The sequence below is a fragment of the Cryptomeria japonica genome, chromosome 7 (assembly GCF_030272615.1).
Source record: "Cryptomeria japonica chromosome 7, Sugi_1.0, whole genome shotgun sequence".
NCBI lineage: Eukaryota > Viridiplantae > Streptophyta > Pinopsida > Cupressales > Cupressaceae > Cryptomeria > Cryptomeria japonica.
Window position 1 is genome coordinate 303,453,538 of NC_081411.1, and position 13,865 is coordinate 303,467,402.

At 34.5% G+C, this 13,865-nt stretch overlaps 1 long non-coding RNA gene across 2 annotated transcripts; it reads right to left on the bottom strand.

The window, feature by feature from the left end:
• Window positions 1–486: 486 nt before the first annotated feature.
• On the bottom strand, window positions 487–10,124 carry LOC131856337 (uncharacterized). Of its 2 annotated transcripts, none has more exons than XR_009358434.1 (2): window positions 774–10,124; window positions 487–660 (listed from the first exon to the last, which is right to left on the bottom strand). It is a non-coding gene; the product is annotated as an uncharacterized LOC131856337 (long non-coding RNA). The 2 variants fall into 2 exon arrangements; XR_009358435.1 differs by having other exon boundaries at window positions 487–663.
• Window positions 10,125–13,865: the final 3,741 nt, after the last annotated feature.

Below are 13,865 nucleotides of genomic sequence, written 5' to 3' on the forward strand. Positions count from 1 at the left end.
ATAAAACTAGCATATCATAGCATTACCTATTTTACAAAATTTATAAAATTGAACAAAATAAGATTTTATTAAATAAAACTAGTGTGCCTAGATTAAATAAAAATATATAAAATTCTTTGGAGAAATCATACTATTTATTTTAATTAGGTTATCATCGCCATCTACTCTTTCCTGCGTCTAAACTGGCTCCGAAAAAATACAGTACGATTGAAGAAAATATCAACTAACACGAAAGTTTGTCGCACAATACACCCTTGATTTCCGCTGAGATTTTCCAAGCGGTCACTAACACGATGCACTTTCCCTTTTGAAAATGAAAAGAGAAAAAAGGAAAACATTAATGAGCGTGCTGAGCTGTAACTGCGTAAATACGAGACAGTAAGTTTTTCCATTGTAGACTCGCTAGAAAATAATCCGGCATCAGACATGAGGAAAATCTGGAGGGCTTTCGCCCCATATGTAGCCTATCGGCTAATTAAAGAAGAATTAAAGACAAACGTGATCAAAATATTATTAGTATAAAATAATTAATTCGATCTTCTAAGGTGATTAAACACCAAATTGATAAAAGTTGTTGCCATACAACTTGCCAAAATAAAAATTGGAGATGGATCATAAGCCGGTGACTGGGCAAATGCTGAATCCTAAAAGCTCACAACCCTGCTAATAAAAAATGGCCACAAAAAATACAAATTATGTTGTTGCATTAAATACACATGGATAATAGGACTACGCTATATGGAAAATGCTTATTGAAACTTCACACCACTTACAACAATCTGCAACAGCTCCAACTTTAATTAGTTCCAGCTCTCAACCAAGAAGCTGCCTCTGGATCGATCTAGTACCTCAATCACCGACTACAATAATTTGTACAAAACCCACCCAATTCACAAACTCAGTCCCCCATGAAGAAGTTCATATGTGATGTTCACTACAGACAACTACCAAAAGTTCAACTGAAAAAACATTGTACGCTGGTTAAAAAATGAAACCTTCACCACTTAGATCCTTCCTTGTTATTTCAATGTAGTGAGGGAATAAGTTTGTAAGGTAAAGCATGAAACCCAGCACTTATCAGCACTTCTATCCTTCATTGTTACTACACTGTCCTTTTATTTCGCTGCAAAAAGCTAACTTAGCGTCAAAAACAAGTTAAATACTCTTTGGATTAATCATGCTCTCAACACAAACCAGATTCAAAAATTAACGGTTATAATCAAGCACAGCCAATCATCCAACCTATATAGACTTAGCAGATGTTGTTGCTAACTACAAGTCACGAAAAAATCACTGCTCGAAAAAACTGTCACAAAACATCAGAACCCAACAGAATAGGGATGATAAAGTAAAGCTTTACTCAGTTTCGACTGTCAACCAAGAAGCACGTGCTTCAATCACCCGCACAAATAACAAACTCAGTACCTCATGAACAAATTCATGTATCAAATTCACTACAGACGACTACCAGAAGTACAATAGAAGAAACATAAGAAGATGGTATGGGATGAGACCTTGCACCACTTCGACTTCATTGTCACTTCACTGTAATGAGGTAATATATATTGTTACACTTCACCCTTTTATATCTCTGCAATTAACCTAGGTTGGCATCAAAAACAAATTTAACGCTCTTCGATTAATTGTGTTCACCAAAAAAGACCAGATTCAGAAATTGACAAATTTAATGCTCTTTGATCATTTGGAACTAGGCTTGCATAATATATATTGTTACACTTCACCCTTTTATATCTCTGCAATTAACCTAGGTTGGCATCAAAAACAAATTTAACGCTCTTGGATTAATTGTGTTCACCAGAAAAGACCAGATTCAGAAATTGACAAATTTAATGCTCTTTGATCATTTGGAACTAGGCTTGCATAATCAAGCATCATATAGCCCATTACACCAACTATATAAAATTCAAGCGTAGCTCATTACACCAAATATATAAAATTCAAGCATAGCCCATTACACCAACCATACAAAATTTCCCGATGTGGTTGCTAACTCACCGTTCACAATAGAAAATTCACTAGTCAGCGCAAATAAACAAATATCATTGGTTATGTTCACAAATGGCCACATTCAGAAATTAACACATTCGCAAATCCATCGAGCTCTATCGGAACTAGTCTTGCATAAACACAGCCCATCACACCAACTATATAGGATTTCCAGATGAGGTTGCTAACTCACCTCAGTAAAGAGAATTTCAGAAAACTGACACACATCCTTTAGAATTCAACAAAATAGGTCTGAAAATGAATGATCAAGCATAAAGACACCCTGGGCTTGCCAAATCCTCATCTGTACAAACAAAATACAACGTTTTACATAATCCCAAGGCACAATGCTTATCAAAAGACGGCACTGAATTCATTTCAAGATGAGCAATTGACAATCCTACTGCCAAAATTAGACACTCAGAAACTGTCACAAATACTTTATTAGAACGCAGGAGAATGAACTGAAAATGAATGATCACGCATATATCCAATTCCACACATGCAAAGCCAAGCCAACGAACCCACCTTGGGCTTGCCAACTCATCTGTACAAACAAAGTACAATGTTTTGCATAAACTAAAAGGCACAATGCTTACAAAAACTTTCAGAAAATAGTTATTTTCATCAAAGCTGAATTCATATCCGGAAAAGAAATTGACATCCTACTGACAAAATTGGACTCTACTGCAGAATACTGTAACAAATCCTTAGAACCCATCAGAAAAGGATTGCTTATGAATGATCAAGCATATTGCCATATTGCCAATTCCGCACACATACGCAAAGCCAAGCCAACAAATCCACCTCGGGCTTGCCAACGAATCTGTATAAACAAAGTACACAATGCTTACAAAAACTTTAAGAAAAGGGTTATTTTCATCAAAGCTGAAATCATATTCGGAATAGAAAATGACATCCAACTGACAAAATTCGACACCACTGGAGAAAACTGTAACATATCCTTCGAACCCAGCAGAAAAGGGCTACTTCTTAACCCTTCCTTGCTACATGAAAACTTCCATTCACTTCAAGATAAGAGTGACTACAAAAACATTTTAAGCAGATTAATCATTACCTCAACCTTCCTTCAGAAACCTGGACCAATCAGGCACTCCAACAAAACCATAAAACAGTTTGTATGCTATCAAACTAATATGTTCATCTTATGTATAAAACAGTGAGTACAAAGAAAAGAAAATAGGCGTTGTAAGAGACGAGACATTGCACTGCATTACTACTTATAGCAAGGAAATAAAAAATGTACCACTTAATTCCTGTTATTCAATGTAATAACATAGGTCGGATCATACAACGAGACTGTTTAACGCCACGTTTAAGTTGGCTACTACCTCACCATCTGTATAGACAGAAAACATTGTTTTTTGTAAACAATGACAAAATTCTGAAAAATAAGATCAAATCAATTCTTTAAACTAATTGCAGCGACAACTTTGAATTCAAATCACGCAGTTAAGAAGTTCTTATCCTCCTCTAAAAACTAGAAATTGCATTGTTTTATAGCTTGAAACACCAAATCCATGTCCACTGTGGGCACCCTCTTCCATGTAATATACCTATTGACCCAAATAAGAAATAAATGATCCATCCTTTATTAAGTATGAGCCTTCACACCGTTCAAGCAAGAGAACAAAACGAAGAAAATAATTGCAGAGATAGCTTTGAATACAAAGTTCTTATCCTCCTCCCAAAACTAGATGTTGCATTGTTTTATAACTTGAAACACCAAATCCATGTCTGCTATGGACGTGCTCTTCCATGTATAGACAGAACAATGTTTTCTGTAAAACAATGACAATTCTAACAAAACTAAAGATCAAATGAATTCTTTTAACTAATTGTAGAGACAACTTTGAATTCAAATAGGGGAGTTAAGAAGTTCTTATCCTCCTTCCAAAACTAGAAGTTGCATTGTTTTATAGCTTGAAACACCAAATCCATGTCCACTGGGGACATTCTCTTTCCATGTATACACCTATTAACCCAGACATGAAAAAAATGTTGATTCATCCTTTATCAAGTTAAGACATTACCGTTCAATGCAAGAGAAAAAAAGCAGAAAATTAATTGCAGACAGCTTTGGATTCAAATCTGGGAGTTAAAAGAGTTCTTATCATCCTTCCAAAACTGGAAGTTGCATTGTCATATAGCTAGAAACACCAAATCCATGTCCACTGTGGGCACTCTCTTCCATGTATACACCTATTATACCCAAACATGAAAAAAACGTTGATTCATCCTTTTATGAAAAAGGACTTCATACCATTCAACACGAGTACAAAACACAGAAAAATAATTTCAGAGACAGCTTTGAATTCAAATAAGGGAGTGAAGAAGTTCTTATCCTCCTTCCAAAACTAAAAGTTGCATTGTTTTATAGCTTGAAACACCAAATCCATGTCCACTGGGGGCCATTCTCTTTCCATGTATACACCTATTAACCCAGACACGAAAGAAATGTTCATTCATCCTTTATCAAGTTAAGACATTACTGTTCAATGCAAGAGAACAAAAGCAAAAAAATAATTGCAGACACACTTTTGATTCAAATCTGGGAGTTAAGAGTTCTTATCCTCCTTCCAAAACTGGAAGTTGCATTGTTATATAGCTAGAAACACCAAATCCATGTCCACTGTGGGCACTCTCTTCCATGTATACACCTATTATACCCAGACATGAAAGCAACGTTGTATCATCCTTTATCAAATTAAGACTTCATACCATTCAACAAAAACGCAGAAAAATAATTTCAGAGACAGCTTTGAATTCAAATAAGGGAGTTCAGAAGTTCTTATCCTCCTTCCAAAACTAGAAGTTGCATGAAACACCAAAACCATGTCCAGTGGGGGCATTCTCTTTCCATGTATACACCTATTAACCCAGACACGAAAGAGTAGTTGATTCATCCTTTATCAAGTTAAGACATTACCGTTCAATGCAAGCGAACAAAAACAGAAAAATAATTGCAGACAGCTTTTGATTCAAATCTGGGAGTTAAAAGAGTTCTTATCCTCCTTCCAAAACTGGAAGTTGCATTGTTATATAGCTAGAAACACCAAATCCATGTCCACTGGGGGCACTCTCTTCCATGTATACACCTATTATACCCAGACATGAAAGAAACGTTGATTCATCCTTTATCAAGTTAAAGACTTCATACCATTCAACACCAGAACAAAACGCAGAAAAATAATTTCAGAGACAGCTTTGAAATCAAATAAGGGAGTTAAGAAATTCTTATCCTCCTTCCAAAACTAGAAGTTGCATTGTTATATAGCTTGAAACACCAAATCCATGTCCACAGGGGGCAGTCTCTTTCCATGTATACACCTATTAACCCAGACATGAAAGAAATGTTGATTCATCCTATAAAGTTAAGACATTACCGTTCAATGCAAGAGAACAAAAGCAGAAAAATAATTGCAGACAGCTTTTGATTCAAATCTGGGAGTTAAAAGAGTTCTTGTCCTCCTTCCAAGACTGGAAGTTGCATTGTTATATAGCTCCATTGTTATATAGCTAGAAACACCAAATCCATGTCCACTGTGGGCACTCTCTTCCATGTATACACCTATTATACCCAGACATTAAAGAAATGTTGATTCATCCTTCATCAAATTAAGACTTCATACCATTCAAAACGAGAACAAAACGCAGAAAAATAATTTCAGAGACAGCTTTGAATTCAAAAAAGGGAGTTAAGAAGTTCTTATCCTCCTTCCAAACTAGAAGTTGCATTGTTTTATATAGCTTGAAAAACCAAATCCATGTCCACTGGGGGCATTCTCTTTCCATGTATACACCTATTAACCCAGACATGAAAGAAATGTTGATTCATCCTTTATCAAGTTAAGACATTACCTGGTCAATGCAAGAGAACAAAAGCAGAAAAATAATTGCAGACACAGCTTTTGATTCATATATGGGAGTTACAGAGTTCTTATCCTCCATACAAAACTGGAAGTTGCATTGTCATTTAGCTAGAAACACCAAATCCATTTCCACTGTGGGCACTCTCTTGTATACACCTATTACACCCAAACATGAAAGAAACGTTGATTCATCCTTTATCAAGTTAAGACTTCATACCATTCAACACGAGAACAAAACGCAGAAAAATAATTTCAGAGACAGCTTTGAATTCAAATAAGGGAGTTAAGAAGTTCTTATCCTCCTCCTAAAACTAAAAGTTGCATTGTTTTATAACTTGAAACACCAAATCCATGTCCACTGGGGGCATTCTCTTTCCATGTATACACCTATTATAACCCAGACATGAAAAAAATGTTGATTCATCCTTTATCAAGTTAAGACATTACCGTTCAATGCAAGAGAACAAAAGCAGAAAAATAATTGCAGAAACAGCTTTTGATTCAAATCTGGGAGTTAAAGATTTCTTATCCTCCTTCCAAAACTGGAAGTTGCATTGTTGCACAGCTAGAAATGCCACATCCATGTCCACTGTGGGCACTCTCTTCCATGTGTACACCTATTAACCCAGACATGAAAGAAATGTTGATTCATCGTTTATCAAGTTGAGACTTCATACCATTCAACACGAGAACAAAACGTAGAAAAATAATTTCAGAGACAGCTTTGAATTCTCAAATAAGGGAAGTTTAAAAAGAGTTCTCATCTTACTCTTCCTTCCAAAATTGGAAGTCGCATTATTATATAGCTCGGAACATCAAATCCAAGTTCACTGTGGGTACTCTCTTCAATTTTAGGAAGAGAACATTGTGTTCTGTAAACAATGACAAAATTCTAACAGAACTAAAGATCAAATCAATTCTTATCAATTACCTCAAAGAACAGATAAGAGTTTACAATAGACGATACAAGGTACTGTGCAGCTAAATCACGTTACTTCACTGCATTAACTTCAGTCGATATAAGTTGAATGCTAACTAATTAAAAACCCAGCACTAAATTTAAAATAAAGTAAATAACATAGACCTCCTACTAGCAAGATTCGACAGTCTGTTACCTGAGAAAGTCAAACAGGTTTGAGTCCTAAACCTCATGATGAGATAAGCTGAAACGAATCTACTTACAAAACTTTAATTTACTTGGTGGTAATCGGCGATCAGGCACACAAATCTGTTCCGCAGTCTCTGATTTTCAATGTTCGGATCTACCTGCCGAAGATAAACGACTACATCCAACTAGCTTAAAAGTAAATGCAAAAAATATATAAAGGTACAACCAATTCGGGTTTCAAATATCCCTTCCTGTAATGAAGTAGACATCCAACAGTTTACTTACAACATAACATTGATTTAATTAATGGTAATCCGCGATCAAGCGCACAACTCTGTTCCAGTCTCTGATTTCCACTGTTCGGAACTACCTGCCGAAGATAAACGACGACATCCTAGCTTGAAAGTAAATACAAATGATATATAAAAGGTAGCTATGGTACAGCCAATTAGGGTTTCAAACATGCCTTCCTGTAGTTAAGTAGACATCCACCATTTTACTTACAAAACTTTGACTTACATGGTAATCGGCAATCAAGCGCACAACTCTGTTCCGCAGTCTCTGATTTCCACAGCTTGGAATTACCTGACGAAGATAAACGACTACACCCTATCTTAAAAGTAAATGAGAATGACATATAAAGGTGACTATGGTACCACTGATTATGGTTACAAAGATCCCTGCCTGTAATGAAGTAGACATCCACCATTTAGATACACAAATGATATATAAAGGTGACTATGGTACCACCGATTAGGGTTTGTAGTGAAGTAGACATCCAACATTTAACTTACAAAACTTTGATTTACTTGGTAATAATCGGTGATCAAGCGCACAACTCTGTTTCGCAGTCTCTGATTTCAAATGTTCGTAAGTTAACTGCCGAAGATTAAACGACTATATCCTAGCTTAAAAGTAAATGCAAATTATATGTAAAGGTGACTATAGTATTACTGATTAGGGTTTCAAAGATCCCTGCCTGTAATGAAGTAGACATCCCCCATTCAGATACGCAAATGGTATATAATGGTGACTATGGTTACAGCGATCAGGGTTTCAAAGATCTGTGCCTGTAATGAAGGAGACATCCACCATTCAAATACACACAAACCTCCACCATTCAGATACACAAACCACAGTCGAAATTTAACTCCGTGTGCATTGGAGCACTCTTTCTTACCTAGGGAAGACAACAGATTTGAGTCCCTCAGATCTCAACAAAGTTAATACCTCTCGACAAAATAAACTGGAAAAATTTTACTTACGAAACTCTAATTTACTTAATGGTAATCGGTAATAACTAATGAATCGCACATCACCGTTCCTCAGTCTCTGATTTCTGCTGTTCCGAACTACCTGCCTAAGATAAACGACTACATACTAGCTTAAAAGGTAAATGCAAATGATAAATAAAGGTGAATTTGCTATAAACGATTAGCATTTCAAAAAAACCTCGCATGTAATGAAATAGACATCCACTATTAAGATACACACTAACCTCCTCCATACTGAGGCACAAACCAATGAAGTTTCTTCGCATACTGTAGCATAGTTATCTTCGGAATGTTTCCCCATAGAACTGTTTTAATCCTTTCTTAAACCCAATTGGAGGAGCAAATTAAATTGCAAAAATAAATTATGCCAATAAGAAGTTACTTACAGATTACCAAGGATGATTTACTCCACGGCCATCAATGTTTTCGCTCAAGGACTATGTTGACACAAGACCCTTCAACGCCTTTTCGTAAAAGCTTTTAAAATTAATATTTCAAATTATTTTGGACAATGCTTCAATGATCGTGGTTAAACCCTCAATGCCAGAAAATAAAATCAAGGTCAATCTGCAAAACTCGCGACCCAGATTGCACCACACCAATGATTATAGTGAAACCCTGAAGATACCATAAACCATAACCATATACTAATTTGTGTTCGATTCAATCTACCTTACTAGCCTGCAATAAATGATCTCTGCAAATCGACTAGGATATATTGGAGAAAAAGAGAGATTGAAGGAGAGATGGTACTCAAATTCGAAGCATCTAAAACCTGTCAATTCTGGCTGGCTACTCCTTCCGATGAACATCACCTCATCTACCGATGGACTCTCCCCCAACGGGACTTTAGTTGTCTTCCATCGCCTCATCTACGATCAAGATAAATTGAGCATCACTTTCCCTGCAGCTGGTCAGGCTCACCCCTCCGTAGCATAAACACAACAAAATCTTTCTTATGGAAGATGGACTAAAATCTTTCTTAAAGAGAGACTAAGGGAAAATAAAAACCAACAATACCCAATAACAAACCGCAAAAACGACAATCGCATAAAAACCGAGGCCGAGGATGAAATTTAGATCGTACTGTACTTTCTTAAGATTTATCCATGTCCTCATTTGACACACCTAATTTTCCACTCAGTTGGCCTACACATGAAGAAAACGTTATACACCAGCACAATTATATCAGAGATATAAATAATGCCCCCACGTTCTTGATTAAATAGGGGGAAATCAGGCTAGATGTCGTCCCTCCTCCGTGTATGATCTGTTAACTCGGGTCAATATTCATTATATTGCAATCAAAAAATTCACCACAGTTATGAATTGAAAAAGCATGAGGCGTAGAAACACGTGATCTGCCTGACCTCGGTGAGAAGCTTAAAAATCATTGTTGATTGGACCAGAGAAAAGTTTAGGTCCAGAATATATTTCTGTTGAACAGAACAAACTACAGAAAAACAGGCATCAAACCCTAAAACCTAAATCGTAACAAAACTCGGAGAGAGTAAATAATAGAACGGAAATTTTAATTTTCTCCATACAGCCATAGTAGGACCTGAACCATTTATCATTCGATCGAGCCCTGCCGAAGAAATACCAGAAACATCCCTACATCTTGACCCGCCTGCAAAAATTATTGCAGAAGTTGGGTCTTAGTTAATAGGTATTTATAGGTGAGATTTGATGCGAGTGAGAGAATCGGACCATCAAATTGAGGCGGTGGAGAATGATCTACGGTTGTAATCTTATCTTCAACGTCAAGCTATCTTTTCCGCCGACCCTCTGGATTTGTCGAATATTGGGGAATTTCATTCCAACCGTGTTCTATAATTAGATATTTTTTGTTCCTGCTTGTACTAAGGGCAGGTCCCAATGTGGCTGCTAAGCTTATTTTTGCTAGCAGCCACTGCTCAATATTTTAGGAGCAATTTATATAGCTGGTGGTCCCATTGATATTTAATTTTACCGCTTATCTTTGAAACAATTACCTTAAATTTTAGTTTTAGATGAAAAAATGTATGTAATAATTTTGGAATAAATTTAGGAGAAAATATTGGAGGCAAATAAAAAGGAGGGAAAGAAATTTGTGGAGTCACATATCATTTTTCTCAGCCACATATCATTTTTCTCAATAAGCAGTTGCTGCTTATTTTCAGCCCCACCTTTTTTTCAAAGCTTATTTTTAATTTCTAAGCAGCAGCTGCTCCACTAAAATAGGAAGAGATTCCAATTTATCCAATTCCCTTAAATAAAAATTTGCATGGGGACACATCAGCTGCTTAAATTTAAGCAGTCGCATGGGGACAGGGGGTAACGCATTCGTTAGATGCATTTCATATCTTATGCTCGTTCAATCAGAGTTAAGAATTTTTTGAGCTTTAAAATATATGCACACATTTTCATATTTAGAAACATTTAATAATTAATATAAAACTATTTATTGTAAATATGATTGGCAGTTGCCGTTAATTTTATTTCTAGAAAAAACAATAAAATATAAATAGTATATTGTTTTAAACAATTTATCTAATCGATTAAAAAAATTTACATGACAGAAGACAGACTGGCAATCGGGTTTTCATTAATTTCAAATTAATTGATATTAATGGAAATCGTACAAAATTGTCTGGAAGCAATAATTGCAGGTAGCCATTGCCTAATAAACAATTTTTTCATTTGTTTTTCCTTCAACATCCTCAAGCTAAACAAAGAGTCTTCGAGAAGAGGTAGGCATTGGCAAAAAGTCTAGTGGTAAGCATTCATCTGCTACAGATAGTCTGGTAAGCATCCATCTACTTACCATACGTTTACACTTCTAAAGCTATTTGTATTTCTTACCTCTCTGCCTCATCCAGAATTATAATTTTGTGCCTTCCTGGAGGCAACTTACTTTCTTCTGAGCAAACATTTTCATTTTGTTTCTCACAACATCAGAAAACACATTTTTCAAACTTCGCATATAGAATAAAAATAAATAAATCAATAAAACATGCAAAAAAAACTACAAATCATAAAATTTATCAACATAAGCACCTGTGATCAGAAGCGTTGAGTTCAATAACTCCCTCTTTGTAACTGCTTCCCAGTAGTTCATGTGCCAAAGTAGTTCATGTGCCAAAGCCAGTATACTCGTCCTTTTGCCTGTTCCAAGAAGACCCTGCTCAACATACAAAAACCTAATAAGCTCTTTAATTTGTTTATTATAAACCGTCAAAGCAAAAAAACCCAATATTCCACTGTTGGTGAAACCCATTTCTATTGCTCAGATTGAAAAAGGGCTCCTCCCTCTGCTTCTTAAACAGCTTGAACACCTTCAACCACTACAATTCTCCACTGAATCAAAACCACATTTGCCCTATCCACTATTTGAATTGAGATTATAAGTATTTTTTAGGTATTTCTAAAATACCCAAAAGACATTCTCCATGCATTTTATTAGTAAAATTGGCTTCCTATGCGATCCCTTCCTCCCTTCCACTCTTCATCTTTTTCCCCTATTATTCCTTTCAAAATTATGTACACCCTCTCCCTACTTTGGATTTTTCTTTTTCTATGCTGTGGAACTAATTTTTTAACTTCTGTTAGCAGTCATTCTCCAAATCTTTTTTTAGCTCGTCATAGTTAACTCTAATGTAGTGTAAAAAAAGCAATTTAGGATACTTTTCATGGTATTTGTTTCTTACCACAGACACGTGTGTACTGTTAAAATTCGCTAGCAGTCATGACATCACTATGTAGAAATAGTGCCCCACTTGCTAGCCTGCATGCATTTTCTTCTACATAGCTTAAAGCTTTGTTTTCTATTGCCCATGTGTTCATTTCCCCGACACACAACTGCTATGTTCTTGTTTTAACTTTTAGCCAATGTTGGACATTTGTTAGAAATGGAGTAAATCTGCAAATAAATCTTAAGCGTTACTTCTTCCCTTTACTTTAATAATTTATTTTTTTACTATTCAAAAAAGCAATAATTCAATTTTTAGGAGTCTGTACCATTTCATTTGGTCAAGAGATTTTCATCCTTACACGTCAGTATTTCTCTGTTATTTTGTTTGTCTTGTACAAATGCCAGGCGACGAGTTCTTGCTTACAGAACAATGTTATTTACAATTTAGTTTTTTTTTATTAAATTCATAAATATATTTTAATATTGCTTTAAAAAAATCAATTATATTATTTTGAAAATATTTTGTTCTTATTATTGTTTTGTTTTTTTAAATTCTAATTAAATTTAAATCTAATATATAAAACATTTGATCTTTGCAAGTTTTCATTTACAAATATTCCAAGTTGAATTGGCTATACTCGAGGTATGTTTCCAAATAAAGTTAATTTTTTTAAAGATCAAAAAATTGAATTCTATAAATATGAGTTGTTTTTTATTATATTATGTGATAGGACTTGGGGAGGGTATTTACAAAATTACAAAAATAAAATTCATTTTTCATTAAAATAAAGGTTTTAATTTTTACTTTTTAAGATAAAAATAATTGAATTTTATAGATATGGGTAGTTCTTTATTATATTATATGATTTGATTTGATTTGTTTTGGGAGGGTATTTACAAACTTTCAAATATAAAATTTGAGTCTAAATATATGATGTGATTTATTCTAGCTAAGTGTGTAAACAAATCTGTTGAAAAGAAACAAGTCTACTTTTTAAGACATGAACAACATGATAATCAATTTTTTTAGATGGAAACAACTAGAAACGTAAGTCACCCTTGAATATGTTTCGTAATTGTTATTGTTAATGAACATGCTCATTCAACCCCCAAGAGAACTTATACTTGTCAACCAATCAGCAAACACAAATTGCAAGATTAAAAAATGAAGAGCACAATTACACCAATGGACCACTTGACATGCAAAATTTGTTCTCCAATGCTATAGTGCTCAGATATTTGACCTTTTCCTAAAATGCATCAAACAACACATGACATTCACTTAACTTAACTTTGATACCATCCACATATACCATCCACATTTTCTAGCACTCGGCATGAACATGACGCTTTGCGTCTCTTGTTTTAAATAGATATGTGTGACAACAAATCTATCTGAGCCACTTTTTAAATATATATATTAGTATATTTATATTTTAAGAAATCTAAGTAAAGTATTTGAGATATCAAATTTAAAAATATTTAGCATTTATAAATAATAGTAAAAAGTTGATTGTAATAAAATTGATGTGAAATCGTTTAATAAATTACTTCAGATTATTTGAAAGAAAATTCAAAATATAAATATTTAACATTTGATTTACAATTATCTACTTATAAATAAATCTTAGGTTTAATATATATGATATTTATTGAAACCTAACCCTAATCATGTATCTAATTCTAAGTCTAACCTTAACCTTCACCCTTATCAAATATTAAATCTAACCCCAATTGAGTCTAGACATTAACCCTATTTAAACACTAGCCATATATATATATTAATCCCAACTCAAATGTTTTTCTTATTACCATAATTTTACCCTACTTCTAATTGAGCCCTAGCCCTAACTCCTACTAATCTCTAATCTAACGTTAACCCTAGCCCTAACCTTACTAACCTAATATTA